Source organism: Biomphalaria glabrata, chromosome 6 (assembly GCF_947242115.1).
Source record: "Biomphalaria glabrata chromosome 6, xgBioGlab47.1, whole genome shotgun sequence".
In the NCBI taxonomy this organism is placed as follows: Eukaryota; Metazoa; Mollusca; class Gastropoda; family Planorbidae; genus Biomphalaria; species Biomphalaria glabrata.
The window spans coordinates 37,003,509-37,019,302 of record NC_074716.1 but is presented as its reverse complement, the minus strand read 5'-3'; the positions used below and the strand labels follow the sequence as shown (position 1 = coordinate 37,019,302).

The window sequence follows — 15,794 nt, the reverse complement described above, 5'->3', positions numbered from 1 at the left end:
TATATTATTGTTTTTCTCAAATGAATTGATTAAAACCACTAAATATTGACCTGACAGACTTATCAGATTCCCACTATAAACAGAAATTAAACACCACCACATGACTCAGAAAAAATTTGTAACCTAATTCATAATATTGCATAGAAGCTTTAGGCAAAAATATTTAACAACCTTTCATAATACTGCTATTTTCAAGTGCAGATATTGAATCCCATAACTTCTACCAGCATCTTACTTTACCCTCTTTAAATGCAGACAGAAAAAATAGTTGTTAACTGCATCATTTTTTTGAATATCAAAATTGTTATCACATGACAAGTAAATAGGGATGTGCGTTTCAACCGCTACTTGTTGAAAAGTTTTACAAATTTTTATTGAATTTTTTAGTTTGTAACTAAAAAAAAATTAATTAAACTACGATTTTAACTAAATTTTTTTTCCTAGTTAAAGTTTGGCCTTAATAAATTTTTCTTTTTTTTTAGTTAACATTTGCCCATCACTAGATAGGCCATAAGAGGCATATGATATGTTACATATTAGATCTAGACTCCTAGCCTAGATTCTAGGTCTGTGCCAATCTGTGTACTAGGCTCTCTTACTCTCTATGATGTCTATGTAGATCTATAATAATCTATTTTAGAATAATGTCTCTAGAGATATCTTAATCAAGATCTAGAATTTTAGACACTAGCCGATCCAGAACTTTGGAGTGGGGGGGGGGGGGGCGATTGTTTTCCAAAACCTTATCCTAACGCCTAGTAAACCCTAACCCTATGCGTAAACGTGCATACAGCAGATATATATATATATATATATATATATGAGAATATAAAAAGCAATGTTTGTCAATTTTCGGCGGAAAAAAAGTCACGTTGAGGCCTTTCCCTCGATAGCTTGGGGGTTTGGGGTAGCGCTGTAATTCACTTCAGTGGGGTTTGGGGCAAAGCCCCAACACCAAAAGCGTTTTCTTGCATTTTTCACTGCAGAAATGCATTCTCCTGAAATCTACAGATTATTACTCATCGGTGGAGTTAGGAGCGACGCCCTGACACCAAAAGCGTTTTCTTGCATTCTTCACTGCAGAAACGCATTCTCCTGACAACGACAGCTAATCATTTATCATTGGGGTTTGGGTCGAAGCCCCGACACGAAAAACTAGGAAAAGAATATTTGGGTTCAAAACCCATCTCAATCGTTACTCTTATACTGAAAAATTTTGTATGAGTTCTAAATTTTCCAAAGCAAAGTATTTCTTTAAAAAAGTATGATAAATTCATGTGACATTACATAAACCATATTTGACTATTCTGTTTTGAAACAAAATTTTTTTGTCTGGAAAGGGGAGGGGCGGTTGAATGAAAATGATTAATCCTGGCTCCTTTTTATAATTTCTGTTAATGATTGCATTTGGCATTAAAGAATAGGGGTGGGGTGACTCGATATAAGAATTTAATTTATAGCATATATAAATTATATTAGTGACAGATTTTTTCTTAATTTTGTAATTTCTTATAATACAAAAAGAAAAAGTATTGGTTCGTCCGATGGGCGGAAGGCGATTGCATGTATCGCCCCTCCCACCTAGTACAACCCTTTTTCATTTTATATTTACTAATGATAAAATTTGAGATTTGTGGTGCGAAATAATATACAAATGGGTTCACATATCAATACGTAGCTTATATTATATAGATATTCAACTAATTTTGTTCAGAAACTATGATTTCTCCATAAAAATAAAACCGCCCCCCCCCCCCCACACACACACACACACACTGAGAGGGCTACAGTGGGTAGGGCAGTAGATGCAATCCCCCCTTACCCCACTGAATTGGCCAAGATACCAGAAGGGGAGCGTCATAATTTAAAAATTATATTTTAATTCAACTAATTTTGTTCCCAAACTATGATTTCCCCATAAAATTAGGACACCCACTCAAAGGGTTTAGGTGGGAAGGGCAGTAGAGGTATTTGCCCCCCCCCCCACACACACACACACACACAATCGGCCAACAGAGAAATGACATATTATAAAAAAAAACACCAATAAATAACAAGTTTTAATCATATAGATATTTAATTTATTCTGTTAGCAAGCTGTGATTTCTACAAATAAATTGGACGCCCCCCCCCCCCCTCAAAATTTTGGGAAGGGGGGGCGAGTTTGATGCCATCGCACCCTCCCGACCCTACCAAATTGGCCAACATACTAGTGGGGGGGGGGGGGGGCGAAATCATTTGTATATACTATTAACATAAATAATAAATTCGGATAAAAATTGTGTGAATTCTACTGCCCCCCCTCTGAATCCGCCAGTGATTCTAGATTAGATCTAATTTTGTTTCTGTATAATGTTGTAAATCTGTTCCCCCTGACTGACCATTTTTTACACGAGAGCTTTTTGAATTTTGTTTATGCTGTGGGGCGAAAATGACCTGAGCGAGTGTGTTGATGTGTTAAGTAACTGGAGTTATGGTTGTTGATTTTTCGACGAAGGATTGTTTCTTTAATTGGTGCTTGTGAATCGGGATAGTATATTTTATTAGGAGTACTGTGAATTTATTTCTTTTTACTGGGACTTTTGACTGTTCATAGTAGGATTGTGCTTCTGCAATCAAAAAGATATCGGCAACCTGATAATCGGTGAGTTAACTTTCTTTAGTCCACTCCAAAGTCGTAACAATATCTCCCTCAATGCTCTTAGAAAATAGAGCTTCATAAAATCTATGAGTATTCTTTGACTTTTCAGCTTTTTATTTAAATATTTGAAAGGCTCTTATTTGATGCTTTCAACCACTAAGTCTATAAATTTTTATCAAGTATTAAAAATCATCTTTCCCTAGTGCTATTCGAGCATGATATGGGTTGCCTGAGCTAGCCAGGATAACCAGTGACTTAGCAGAATTTAGGTCATTGGTTAATATGCATGACTAAATGCATGACACGTAGGAAGTAGTCATCTTCTTTTTTGAAGTAACATCTGTATTATATAATATAAGATCTTAGGATTGAGGCCATAAATTTTGTTTCAAATTATGTAGATATCTAATTACTAAGTTAAATTGTGCAAAAAACACTATTTAAAAAAATATATAAATATTTTTTTAAAGTTATCATACGATTAGAGGTTTGAACCATATACTCTATGGACAAAAAGCAAATGGAAGGATAATCTTATACTTTAAAAAATGTCAGATTTAAAAAAAATGTTAGGTCGAAATTGCGAATAAAAAATTTTTTTTGGTAAATTTAACCACTGCGGTTTTAATGACTGGTCGTGTGGTTTGCGTGCTGGACTGTCGTTCGGATTTATCGACGGTCGAGGGTTCAAACCCTGCCCGCTCCCATTCCCAGTCATCCTGCGGGAGGTTTGGACTAGGAAGTAAACTATCTTCAACTCTGAAGGAACATCCGAAACATGTAAAACATTTTACAAACAAACATTTAATGACAAAAGGTGCTTAGTTGTCCTAGTTGAAAATTATAACAGGTTCAATTTCTTTTTTGTTTTTGTCCTCAGCAAGTGGAAGAATTTGTGATGACTGAATCACTCAGGACCCTTAAATATATAATATATATATTATATTATCTATATCTACATTTTTAGATCTAGAATAATCTAGATGTTATTGCTGTATATAATAGCAGGTCTAATTAAATAAGATAAAGTATAATAAGGTTCCCATGGGCAGGGGTTGATACATGTAGGGCACAGTAAAAGTAAGTGTGTCTTTATTTGTAGACCCTAAATACAAATGCAATCCATTTTTCATCCATAGAAAAAAAACAAACAGTTTTAGCATAATTTTAAAGTGAGTTAAAGGCCCCAAGTTGTTAATACATTAGAGAATTCTATGATTGGGAAAAGCCAACATTAGAAAGGGAGGCAGCTTGATATAAAAAAGTAATATGATATAGTATTTAAGTTTGATGTTCTCCTGTAACTCTGCTTTGTTTTGATTTCTTAATTATTTCTTTAACATGCAAGTTCCATTATTACTATTCATTTAGGTATTTTGAGTTTTTAGTTTGGGACTGTTTTATTGTGTCAGACAGATTTAATTTTGAGATAATTAAGTATTTTTAAAATCATCCTGTTTTATTGTGTCAAACAGATTTAATTTTGAGACAATTAAGTATTTTTAAAATCATCCTGTTTTATTGTGTCAAACAGATTTAATTTTGAGATAATTAAAAATATTTAACAAAAATTATCACTGTCGAAACAGTTTCCTGGTATGTCTAATTAAGGAAAGAGAGAGAGCGAGTTAAAGTTTTATAATATTACAGACTTAAATTCATGTCAATTGTAAAATGTAAGTAAGTCAATCTTATTGAAATCTGAGAATTTATAAGGCTTTAATTCGAGCCCAAAGATTAGGAGGCGTACAGTATTTTACATAGTAAAACATAGCATATCCTCAGTATTTTTAAGGTGATGATTGGCTTGTGCAAGCCTATACCACATTTAATACTAAATGTCATTTAGAGTGGCACAGAATGGGAGACGGCTGTGAACAACAGATAGTTGTACCTAGTTTTATTTCAGAGTTTCTATCTTCTAGACTGGCTGCCAAGTACCAAACTAGGCTTTAGAGCCCGGTATGCCCCCCCCCCCCCTCCTCCCAAAAAATGCCATGAAGATAATTACTGCTTATACTATTTAAGTAAAAACATATCGTAGCTAAATTGACATTATATTTTCTTTTCATTCTTTTGTTGAAAATACACTAATAATGCTACCTCTTTTATCTTTTTAATACCATCCTTAAATCAATATATTAAAGAACATTAAAACTCCTTCAATATCTCAAAATGACATTTATAACCAGTGTGGAAGTCAGTGCTTCCAGCACTGAATCTCAGCATTCAAAAATTACCTTTTAAAAAGAGAAATGTATTATCAGCCTAATGTATTTTTGTTTAGATTTTGTATTAATGGTTTACATACTTATATTTTCGAGTAGTATTTACATGATTATATTATCATCTTTATAAATGGGAAATACATAGTTGTCTAAAACGTCATAATATTTGTGTTTGTTTAGGGAGGGAGAAAATCTGTTTCAATTTTTATACATATAATGTATGACCATGAAAGTAAAGTTATCTTCAGGATTACAATGTGCATTCACTCTGCAGCTGTCTGGGTTAGGGTCAGTGTCTCATAAACTTTTGAATATTTTTTTGGCGCCCTCCCCTAAAGCTAGCTGGAGATCTTGAGGAGAGCTGCTTGGGCTCCTACAATGGGGTCCTTAATGGCTTTAAGAATATAATAAAAGAGGAAAGAAACTTAAAGACTAAATATTTACAATAAATCTTTAGATACACCTAATCCACACGGTACATAGTGCCATGATGCATCCTTGTTACCTAATGCATTGTCACGTACACAGTTTCTATATTTAGCTCGTCAACGACCTCGGGTAATTCCATCACGCGAAGGGCTACGTGTTCAGATTGGGTATGATTGGCTTTGAAATATTGTTTGTTGTACATTGAGCTGCATTTATTGGTTGGTCTTGCAGAGTAGAGTTGCTGATCACGTGATTACGCTCTAGTATCCGGGCAAGATCCAAAATCGCATGTGTCTTGTTTTGGAACGTGTTAGTGATAACATCAATCTTGTATGTAACGTGAAATAGAGAACATGTACCTTTTGCATTGGGACTCAGTTATATTATTGTGTAGATCAGTTATTATATTCAAGTACATTTAACCATTGTAATTATTTGTGAAATAGCCTTTTCAAGTTCCGAATTAAAGTAATTGTTTTTAGATGAAGAGAAGTTTCTTTATTGAATATAGAACATACTTAGATCGTATTGTCAAATAGTAACTCCTAGATCTAGATGATCATCTTATCAACTGGCAACTTTAGAATCCTCGGCAATCACGATCATTTATGGTGTGATACAGATCAAGATAATCTACAACGTGACATCCATTATAGCATCTTCATAGATCTTGACATCTGACATCCACAATTGATAGATTGTAACGTCAGGCACCATTGATTGAACGTGATATGCATAATATACTGGGGTACTCATGTGCAGGACAGTACATTAAATGTCTTTTTGCTTACTTATATATCAGGCCTTCTGCAAACACTGCTAAACACAACACAGCACATCTAACGCAAGATCTTGACAACAAGAGCTTCAATAAACAATGTGGCGGTTTTATGACAAATACATCAACAACAGCCAATAAACACAATTGGCTACAGTAACTTCAAATGCTTTTCTACACAACAGTTTTAACTGCCTAACTAATCACTACAAGTCTTTCTCTGTCTACTTCTAGACTCGTACAGCTACATTTTCAAGGACTGACTTTCTAACACAGTCCTTACTGCTTGCTGTCCTTGACCCAACTGACTCCTTTCTAACACGTTCTGTCTCTCGTCCGTGAAGGTTCTCGTCACATGACCACAGCACTGACCATATTTGCTTGTATAGCAGTACTGTCCCTTGTTCAACTGCCGTTGACCTGTGTGATTCGCCTTGGTCTCGTGTGTCAGTAGGTCACACACACATTAACCCTTTCAGTCCGCCACAAGGGTTATAACAATATATATATATATACTAGTCGACCGGCGGCGTAACGTACGCCGCTATTTTGCATAGCCGGTCTTAGGCCACTGCAACCTATGCGACCGCAGTGGGCCCCCACTTTCAAATGATTCGAACTTTCATAGGACCCGCGCTAATTCAAGATGTATAAATTATTAAATTAAACCATTTTTTTAAACTTAAAACAAATTTCCCGCGTCCTCATATCGATTTCCCAGGAGGTCACAATTCTCAAAGATAGATTGAAACATTTGGTAATTCTTGCTATTGAGCGGGATCTATGTAGGAAACATAATTATTATGATATACTGTGTGACTTAGCTATACCCAAGGCTCGTAAAGTAATTCTGTACATAGTAAAGAATGAATAAAATGCATATACGAATTTATTTTCTAATACAAACTCTTAAATTTCAATTATTATCCGCTTCCTACCCAAACTTGGCCCCGCGAAATCCGTTTCGAATAGGGCCTCACAATGCGTAAGTCCGCCTTGCTATTTAGTGTTTGTAAAATGTTTGTTTGTAAAATGTTGAAGATATTTTACTTTTTAGTCTAAACTCCCGCAAGACGAAGGGGGATGGTAGCGGGCAGGGTTTGACAGTCCAGCGCGCAGCCATCCTTATCGAGCTGTGAAAACGTGTTCTCCTCCCCCCCCCCACCCTCTTGTTTTTTTTTTCGTGGGGTGACTATCCGCAGAAATAAGAGAGTGATCTTCCCATTTACTTCTCGTCTGACCTGATTAGGGAAGAAAAGAATTATATATAAAGATATTCATTGGCTCCTTCATTTGTAGGACGACTATGGTTCACCTCAAAAACTTTTTAATGTGACTGTGGAGCCTATTTTGGAGAGATATTCCCGTTCACATATATTGCAGGTCAAGGTGACTTTCACTTTAGTGGTAGCGGAGCCGGCCATTTTTCGTATGGCACGCTTTTCTTCAAGAGCTGAGGCCCATGTTTTCTCGCTGTCCATAGCTTTCTTGGTCACCGTCTGTATCTAACTAGTGGCTAAGTGCGGTCTAAGGCTATGTCTTCCCAATGGTCAGTATCAATGTTCACTGATTTAAACCCCTTTTTGTTACATTCACGTAACGACAGTGGGGGCGACCAGTTTTTCTTGAGCCAGACTCGAGTTGCCCTTAGAGAATGATTTTCGGGATGCTATTGTCCTCCATCTGGCGAATATGTCCGAGCCAGCGCAGGCGGCGTTGCCTGAGGACTGTAAAGATGCTGTGAGGTCAGTTCGCGCGAGGATCTCAGTATTGCGCACTCTTTCCATGTAATTTTCAAGATCCTTCGGAGGCAGCGCAAATGGAATGAGTTTAGTTTTCTCTCTTGCTTTTCGTAGGTAGTCACTGCCGTACAGTAGCGTACTAAGAACGTATGCCTTGTAGACCTCCGTTTTGGTCGCTGTAGTGAGCTTCTGGTTTTCTCAAATTCTTGGTCTGAGTCAAGCACTACAACATCCAGCTTTTTATCGTCAATGAGAATCGAGGGTATTGCTGTAGCAGGTGGTCCCACAGCACTAGTTTTCTTTGTGCTAATGGTTAGGCCATACTCTTTACAATTCTGAGAGAAGCGGGACATTAGTGACTAAAGCTCCTCTTGTGAGTGTGCCACCACCGCTGCATCGTCCGCGAATAGCGTATATATTACGAGGATGGTTCTGATTTTAGTTTTGGCCCTCAGTCTAGCAATATTTAGAAGTTTGCCATCAAATCTAGAATGAAGATAGATGCCTTCGGTGGATTTGTCAAACGCGTGGTGGATTAGCATTGAAAAGAGTATTCCGAAGAGGGTTGGTATAATACATGGGCGCCTGCAGGATTTTTTGCAGGGAGGTGCAAGTTGCCACCTGTGAAGAAACAAGTTCCTTTAATTGTTAAGTGCCTTTAATTGTAAAGAATTAAATAGTAACATATGTACAGGATAACATTTATATACAAACAACTCCACTAGATGACATCCTTCTTCTTGTTTACAACACAAATGTGACTTCCCGCAAGTCCCTTAACTCCCAGGTACCCGACACTTGACCGTGTGTTACGGTTGACCACACATAGTAACGTGTCACAACACCACCTATGGCTCAAAGTCGTAGCTTCAACTTTTTTTGTAGCGGAGAATATTAAAGAAAAGAGCTGCAGATGATGACAGTTGCTGCTGAAACTGTCAATAACTTTACTAATGAAGTGCTTTTCGTCGCGATGCAGCTCTTGCATCGTTTTAGGATGTGGACAAAACAAGTTGTATTTAGCATTATTATTGCTTGAAAAGTGAGACGTTAATGAAGAGACTAACAAATCATGATACGGAATGTAAAGCCGTGTTCTGTAACAGCTCCCAAAATCCAAACATATGGTTTTTGCTCGGTGTGTCTGTCGACTGCAGAATCAACTAATCAACTCAATACCCGGCACCAAGTTTGTCTGTCAGCAGTCTCGCGTTCCTTTAGATGCCATCCCTGAAGTGATCCTCACATGGTCAAATTAGTTTTTGATTATGTTATTTAGGTGAATGTGCTGTTGTTTGTTGTTTTACATGTTTCGAATGTTCCTTCAGAGTTGAAGATTTACTTCCTAGTCCCAACCTCCCGCAGGACGACGGGGATGGGAGCGGGCAGGGTTTGAACCCGGGATCATCGATAAATCTGAACGACATTCCAGCGCGCAAACAGCAAGACCAGGCAGCCACCAGCCATGTTAAGTTGGACAGTTTGCAACATCATGGTAACTAGTTCAAGAACCGAAGAATAACTGACGATAAATCAGAAACACACGAGGAGCAGGCACTGATTACATGTCAGTTTGTCTGGTTTCACTTACAGCCGTTATTTTAAGATACGCCAAACAGAGATCTTCTCAGTGACTTAAAGCGCAAATGGATTTGTATTCTCATTGTCTCTCACAAAAGAGGTAAATTTAGCACCAACGCTTTCGTTTGGGACTGTTACGGAAGAAACAGAAAATCTTCTTATGATACCAACAGCATTACGTGTATCTGAGACGTCATTCAGGTCATTGATAATAAGGTTGAGTCTGTGCGACGCTCAATTTACGAAGGCATTGTTTAAATATTTTAAAGAACCCTTGCCTGAACATAGTTTTGAATGCTATATATCACGGAGCAGCCATCGTAGCCTTAGCCCAGTAGCTTGTCCATGTCTAGACTGTACATAATGTATTTGTTGACAAGGATGTTAGACACAGACAACAGGGACAAAACCATTGAAGTCTTTTCGAATAAAATCGCAATCAACAAACTGAACGCTCAACGACCTCTTCTCAATGCCTGAAATATCTGAAGTTTCATCACTAATAGACCTAACCAATGCAGTTAATTTATGCAGCTGCTTGTATTTTGGTTTCTTGCTGCTGCCAGTGCTCCGTCGATCCAAATCAACGTTTTTACTCAGAATATGGCAGGTGAAGAACTTTCTTATATCTCTTCTATCGTAGACTGGTGGACGCGTTCCACCTGCTATTTTATCAAGCATTAACACCGTGCGCAACTCTGCAAGACGTAAATACATTTACCAAGATGACTGCACTCTTCATTCTTGTTCAAGAAAAATTGCACATTTATAACATTAGAAGACAGTTGGCAAAGATTTCTCAAACATTCCTCAACAAGCATCATATACTAACTGTCCTAAATATTATAATCACTATAAATATGTGCAAATGAAAACAAATCGTCATGACTAACGTGCTTAGAATACTTAATTCCCTTTATCGTGCAAAGAATTGCAAGCCTATAATAAAGCGCATATTGAAGTTGATTACAATAAAAGCTTATCCTCACAACTGTACTTCAGTGGAAGCACTACTTGTTAGATTGCTACTTAGTAGAAGTTAATTCATTTGAAGGTGTAAAAAAAATTGCTTAAGTTTGGCTGCTCAAAATTCAGAGTGGTGCACGTACATGGTTGGCCATCCATTTCTGAGAAGCCTAGGCTAGTCTACTAAAAAATTAACTTATCTTTACATCTGTATATCAGTCACCAGTGGAAGCACTACTTGTTCAGTTGCTACTTAGATTTTAATTGATTTCATGGTGCGAAAAAAAAAATGGCTAGAATTTGACAACTCAGAATCCAGGGGAGCGCGTTTGCACCCCCCTGCGGGTGCCCATGGTATAATATATATATATATATATATATATATATATATATATATATATATATATATATATATATATATATATATATATATATATGTGTGTGTGTGTGTGTGTGTGTGTTTACATTTATCTTTGGATCTACGTCATTCTAGGTCCTGGTTCTGTGTAACTGCAAATTTCCATTTGTGATAGGATATTTCTTTTACTTATAGACTATAATATTGATGGCTATTGCAAAAGACAGGAAAAACAAATATTCAAATGTCCGTTTTATTATTAATGCACGTTTATTCAATCTCGTTTCCATGCAGCCTCAGAAAACATAGCTAAAAAATGATTGGTCTTCATCCAACTCAACCCCCACCCCTAATAAGGTAGCCAAGTGGTTTATGTCTCTCAAGCACACGTTACATTTCCTAATTTACCTTTTGTCAGTTTCATCACGTCACCGTGTAGGTAGGGTATGTTTATAAATAGCTACACATGATCTAACCACTGTAACCTGACAAGGGTTGGGCAACCAATTCAATCTGACAAACAGCCTAAAATGCTCAACACATCTGATGAGATGATGTGTAACGTATTTTCATCGACATTTAGAGAACAACGTCTTGTTCTGTTCAGCTAACGCCGTCAATGGGCAAACTTTTTTTTTTAGGAGCGGATAAAAAACTTTAAGAAAAAATCTTGCCAGGTCATAATATATCTATTTATTTATTTATTATATATATGTTATGGGCAAAGTGTGAAATCCGGCATCCTGTAGATGCACGAAAACTCCAGGCAATGTGAGAAACGATTTCTCTATTTCCCACTTTGCCTAGGCATTCTATAGAATGACTAGAACTGCTTCGCGCTATGTGTGAGATATTTTTGAAATGTATTAATAATATTAATTTCTTGTAATATTATTTCTTTTTTCACGTAATATAAATAGTTGAACCCTTTTTGTTTAATTGCGACCGTGTGTATGCTTTGTAGAAATACATTGTATTTAATAAAGAATAGATACACATAGTTTTCATATTTTGTTTCATGCAACGTTAAATAAATATAGGTCCAATATGTAAACAGGGCAAATAAGAATACTAAGAAAGAACCACTGGACTATATATAATATATACCATATACCATGGGCGTAGCCAGGAGGGGTGTTCAACCGAAATGACATTCCCCCCCCCCGGCAGGGGGCTTTGAGTTTAGTGACTGATCTTTTGCTTTAATTTTGTTTATTTTAGGTGAAATTTTAATACTAAACCATCACTTGCCCTAGCACAGCCAAGGGGGTTTTGAGTTTAAAACCCCCCTTCCAGGGGGTTTTGAGTTTGAAACCCCAAACCAAGGGGTTTTGAGTTTGAAACCCCATACCCGGGGGTTTTGAGTTTAAAACCCCTACTACCTGAGGTTTTGAGTTTAAAACCCCCTACCAGGGGGTTTTGAGTTTGAAAACCCCTACGCAGGGGGTTTTGAGTTTGAAAACCCCTACCCAGGGGGTTTTAAGTTGGAAACCCACTACCAAGGGGTATTGAGTTTAAAAAAAAAACTACCAGGGGGGTTTGCATTTAAATCCCCCTCTTCTATAAAACAAAAAAAAAATGCAAACGACAATCCCTAAATTCCAAGAGCACATCTAAGGAAGATTTTGATTTTAAACCCCTCTCCAAAATTTACGATAAACCCCTCTTCAATATAAAAAAGCAAATTACACACTCAAAATTGTATGAGCGTAGCCAAAGGGGTTTTGAGTTTAAACCCCTCTTCATCTGGGTTTGAAGCTAAAAATACCTCTTCAATATAAAAAAAAGCAAATTACGCACTCAAAATAGCCTACTATGAGCATAGCCAAAGTTTGTTTTTTTTTAGTTTAAACCCCTAGCCAGTGGGGTTTGAAGCTAAAAAATAAATCTTGAAAATAAAAAACAACAACAAATTTCGCAATGAAAATGCTATGAGCGTAGCCAAGCCTATTGGGTGTTTTGAGTTTAAATTTCCCTTCAGAGGTGTTTGATGTAAAAAATACCTCTTCAATATAAAAAAAACCAAATTACGCACTCAAAATACTATGAGCATAGTCAAAGGTTGTTTTTTTTAGTTTAAACCCCTCAACAGCGGGGTTTGAAGCTAAAAAATAAATCTTCAAAATAAAAAAACAACAAATTTCGCAATCAAAATGCTATGAGCGTAGCCAAGCCTATTGGGTGTTTTGAGTTTAAATTTCCCTTCAGAGGGGTTTGATGTAAAAAATACCTCTTCAATATTAAAAAAAGCAAATTACACACTAAAATTTTTTGAGCGTAGCCAAGCCAATGGGGGGGTTTTGATTTTCAACCCTTTTCCTCCAGATGTCTTTTTTTAAAGTTTAAAACCCCTCAAGATAGTTTTGAGTTTAAAATCCCCATACATAGCGTTTTAAGGTTGAAAGCCTCTCTCTTCAATATTATTTCTAAAGCAAACTAGTCACCAAATTCTATGACCGTAGCTAAATGTGGTTTTGAATTTTTAAAAAATAAAACAACTCCAGATATATTTTAGTTAAAAAAAAAACCAACAGATGATTTTGACGATAAAACCTCCCTTTTCGATATAATATCTAAAGCAAAATAGTCACCTAATTCCAAGATCGTAGTCAACAGAAGTTACACATGTCTACCAGTGGGTGGGCTCCATTTATAAAGTGCAATGAATAGTCATCTGCCGAAATTGAAAAGCAATAAATGTGGCTCTACAAAGATGGCTAAGACGGATTTTAGGTGTCAGTTATAGAGATCGGGTCTAAATCAAGAAAATCCAATGCCGAAGTGGGAGTCGACCCCTTAGTAAGGTTGTGATAGAGCGTCGCATGAGGTTTGCGGGACAAGTTCTCCGACAAAATGAATTACGCATAATAAGAGTTGCGATGACATACTAGTACAAGTTGGCGCCACACATTCATGGAGGTCCTCAGAGCAGGTGGGAAGAGGCTTCGGACATTGCCAGTGACAGATTTTTGTGTGGAAACAGCTTGCCAGCAAATGCGCCGAACGGCGCGGGAGGGTCTAAGTCAGTAAGAATGGCACATTAGGTTTTTGAAATAAAACTTTTTAATAGCAAAATAATGCACTGTGGGTACCTTAGAATATACATTTAGTTGGCTTTCAATACCAGAAATAGAGCTTGGCTCCGCCCCGCGCTGGAGGAGCTCACAGCTCTCCCCTTGACCCTTTGCTGGCAAGGGCGAGGTGTTTACACATTTTTTACAAACTCCAGGAAGAACCTATTCAAGGGCAGAATAAACGTCTTCCGAAAGAATGAAGGGTCAGAATGTAATAGAGATACGCCCATGATATATACATTGATTTAAAAGCCGATCAAAAAATTTTGTGGTGAACTCTTGCTATCATTTTAATCTAATTGACTTTAATTATCGTCCAGATTTAAAAAAATATATATAGAATAACATTACATTGATTTTATTATATTTGTATTAAAGAAGAAATTAATAGAATATTTAAATAAAGAGCAGCGTTTACGAGAATTATGAATTACTTTGATCCTCTTTAGCGGTTGCATATAGACCAGTGGTCTTTTACCGTTTTTGGCCTAGCGCCCCTTTTTGGTACTTTTTCTTTTTAAAAAATCCGCCTTCGCCCCCCCCCCCCCTTTTTTCTAAGAAAAATACTAACAAAGAAATGTGAGAAGGCGTATTGGAATAAAGTGTCCTTAATTTATTAATTTTTTTGCTGTCAATAACAGATGGTTAATTTTATAACTATTATAAACAGTTATGTATAAAATAAATCTCATTGTCATGGCTTTCTTTCAAATCCTTTGAATAGTTCTTTTTAAGTTATTGAATATCTCGTCCCGAGACATGACGTTAAATTGCCTTCTCTTTCCATAGCACTTTTGAAGCTCAAAAGTGCCCTACTTCTTTTCTATAATCATATCTGCCTCCTCTTTACCACAGTCTGCCTTCATTACCCATCACTCTGTCTCCTTATCTTAAAAACCTCCCTACGCCTATAGACCAGTCCGTTTGCATCTAGCGGTGGCTAGATGGTCAATCAGGAAGCTGCTGTATCGGACACATGTACAATGCCGCAGCCTAGTATAGCACCTGTGTAGCCCTGGCGAGCTCATTCTGGACATCCGAGTGACTAGATTCCACAATTGCGGGTATTGCATAATGCCGTTTTTTTTTATCGCGCGTAGGATTGGCGTTTTCCGTATTGAATGACACCCCAAAATGACAATTTTCGTTTATATATTTCAGGAGATTTGTATGAGTTTTCAAAAGATTTTAATAATTTCTGGATACTTCTAGGACCTTTTCGTATGTTTTGCAATTTCAGGAGATTTCTAGGACCTCCTGTTAAATCGTCAGGAGGCCGCGGTAAATCTGTTATAAAAGTTATCAAATAGTTTAATTTAATAATTTATACACCAAAAATTAGCGTGGGTCCTATAAAAGTGCGGGGCCCACTGCGGTCGCATAGGTTGCAGTGGCCTAAGGTCGACTAGTTACATTATAATTCGCCCTAATAGTACCATAAATGGCACGTCTCCCGTTTACACATCCAGCAATTAAAATTGTATTTATTCGGGTGGGGGGTAAAATGGAACGATTGTGACGTTATCGGATGTACATGCACACCTTCAAGCTAGTTATCATTTATTAATTTTTTATTTCAGTTTTTCGAAGTATGTAATGTACAAACATACAAGATTGTGATCAATCAATGAAAAAAATCTTACACATAAGTACCTAACTAAAAAAAATGTCAAATGAAAATGCTTTCTGATTAGCCAACATAGAATGCAATATTGAAATATAATACGAACAATACATAATTTTCTCCGATTTTCGAGCATTTCAAATGTCGACGTCAAGGCTGGCGGCAATAATTTCATTATTCCAGTAATAAAAACATTTTGACTTTTAGTCATTCAACATAATATCCTAATTAAAGTAGCTTATGGTGTGGTCCCTTCACCCCTTTTGGATGCCGCCTCTGAATTTGTGTGAATATAGAAACTTTTTTTTTGTTATTTTGTTTAGTTTAGCATTTGCTTTTAGTACTTAATTTATGCTTATGGCAGTTGGCTGTT

The 15,794-nt window shown here is 36.7% G+C and overlaps 1 protein-coding gene across 12 annotated transcripts in view; it reads left to right on the top strand.

Moving 5' to 3' along the window:
• The window catches only part of LOC106059943 (disintegrin and metalloproteinase domain-containing protein 10-like), a 149,841-nt gene that overhangs the window by 14,592 nt on the left and 119,455 nt on the right, over positions 1-15,794 (top strand). For 3 of the 12 annotated variants that reach the window (XM_056033723.1, XM_056033734.1, XM_056033735.1), the window contains exon 2: positions 2,498-2,644. The exons of 3 other annotated variants lie outside the window; for them this stretch is intronic. The gene's annotated coding sequence lies outside the window, so the exon portion shown is untranslated. Of the gene's footprint in view, positions 1-2,497; positions 2,645-11,211; positions 11,401-15,794 lie in introns of those variants that run through there. 6 more of the 12 variants (XM_056033731.1, XM_056033725.1, XM_056033729.1 and 3 more) reach the window with 4 other exon arrangements.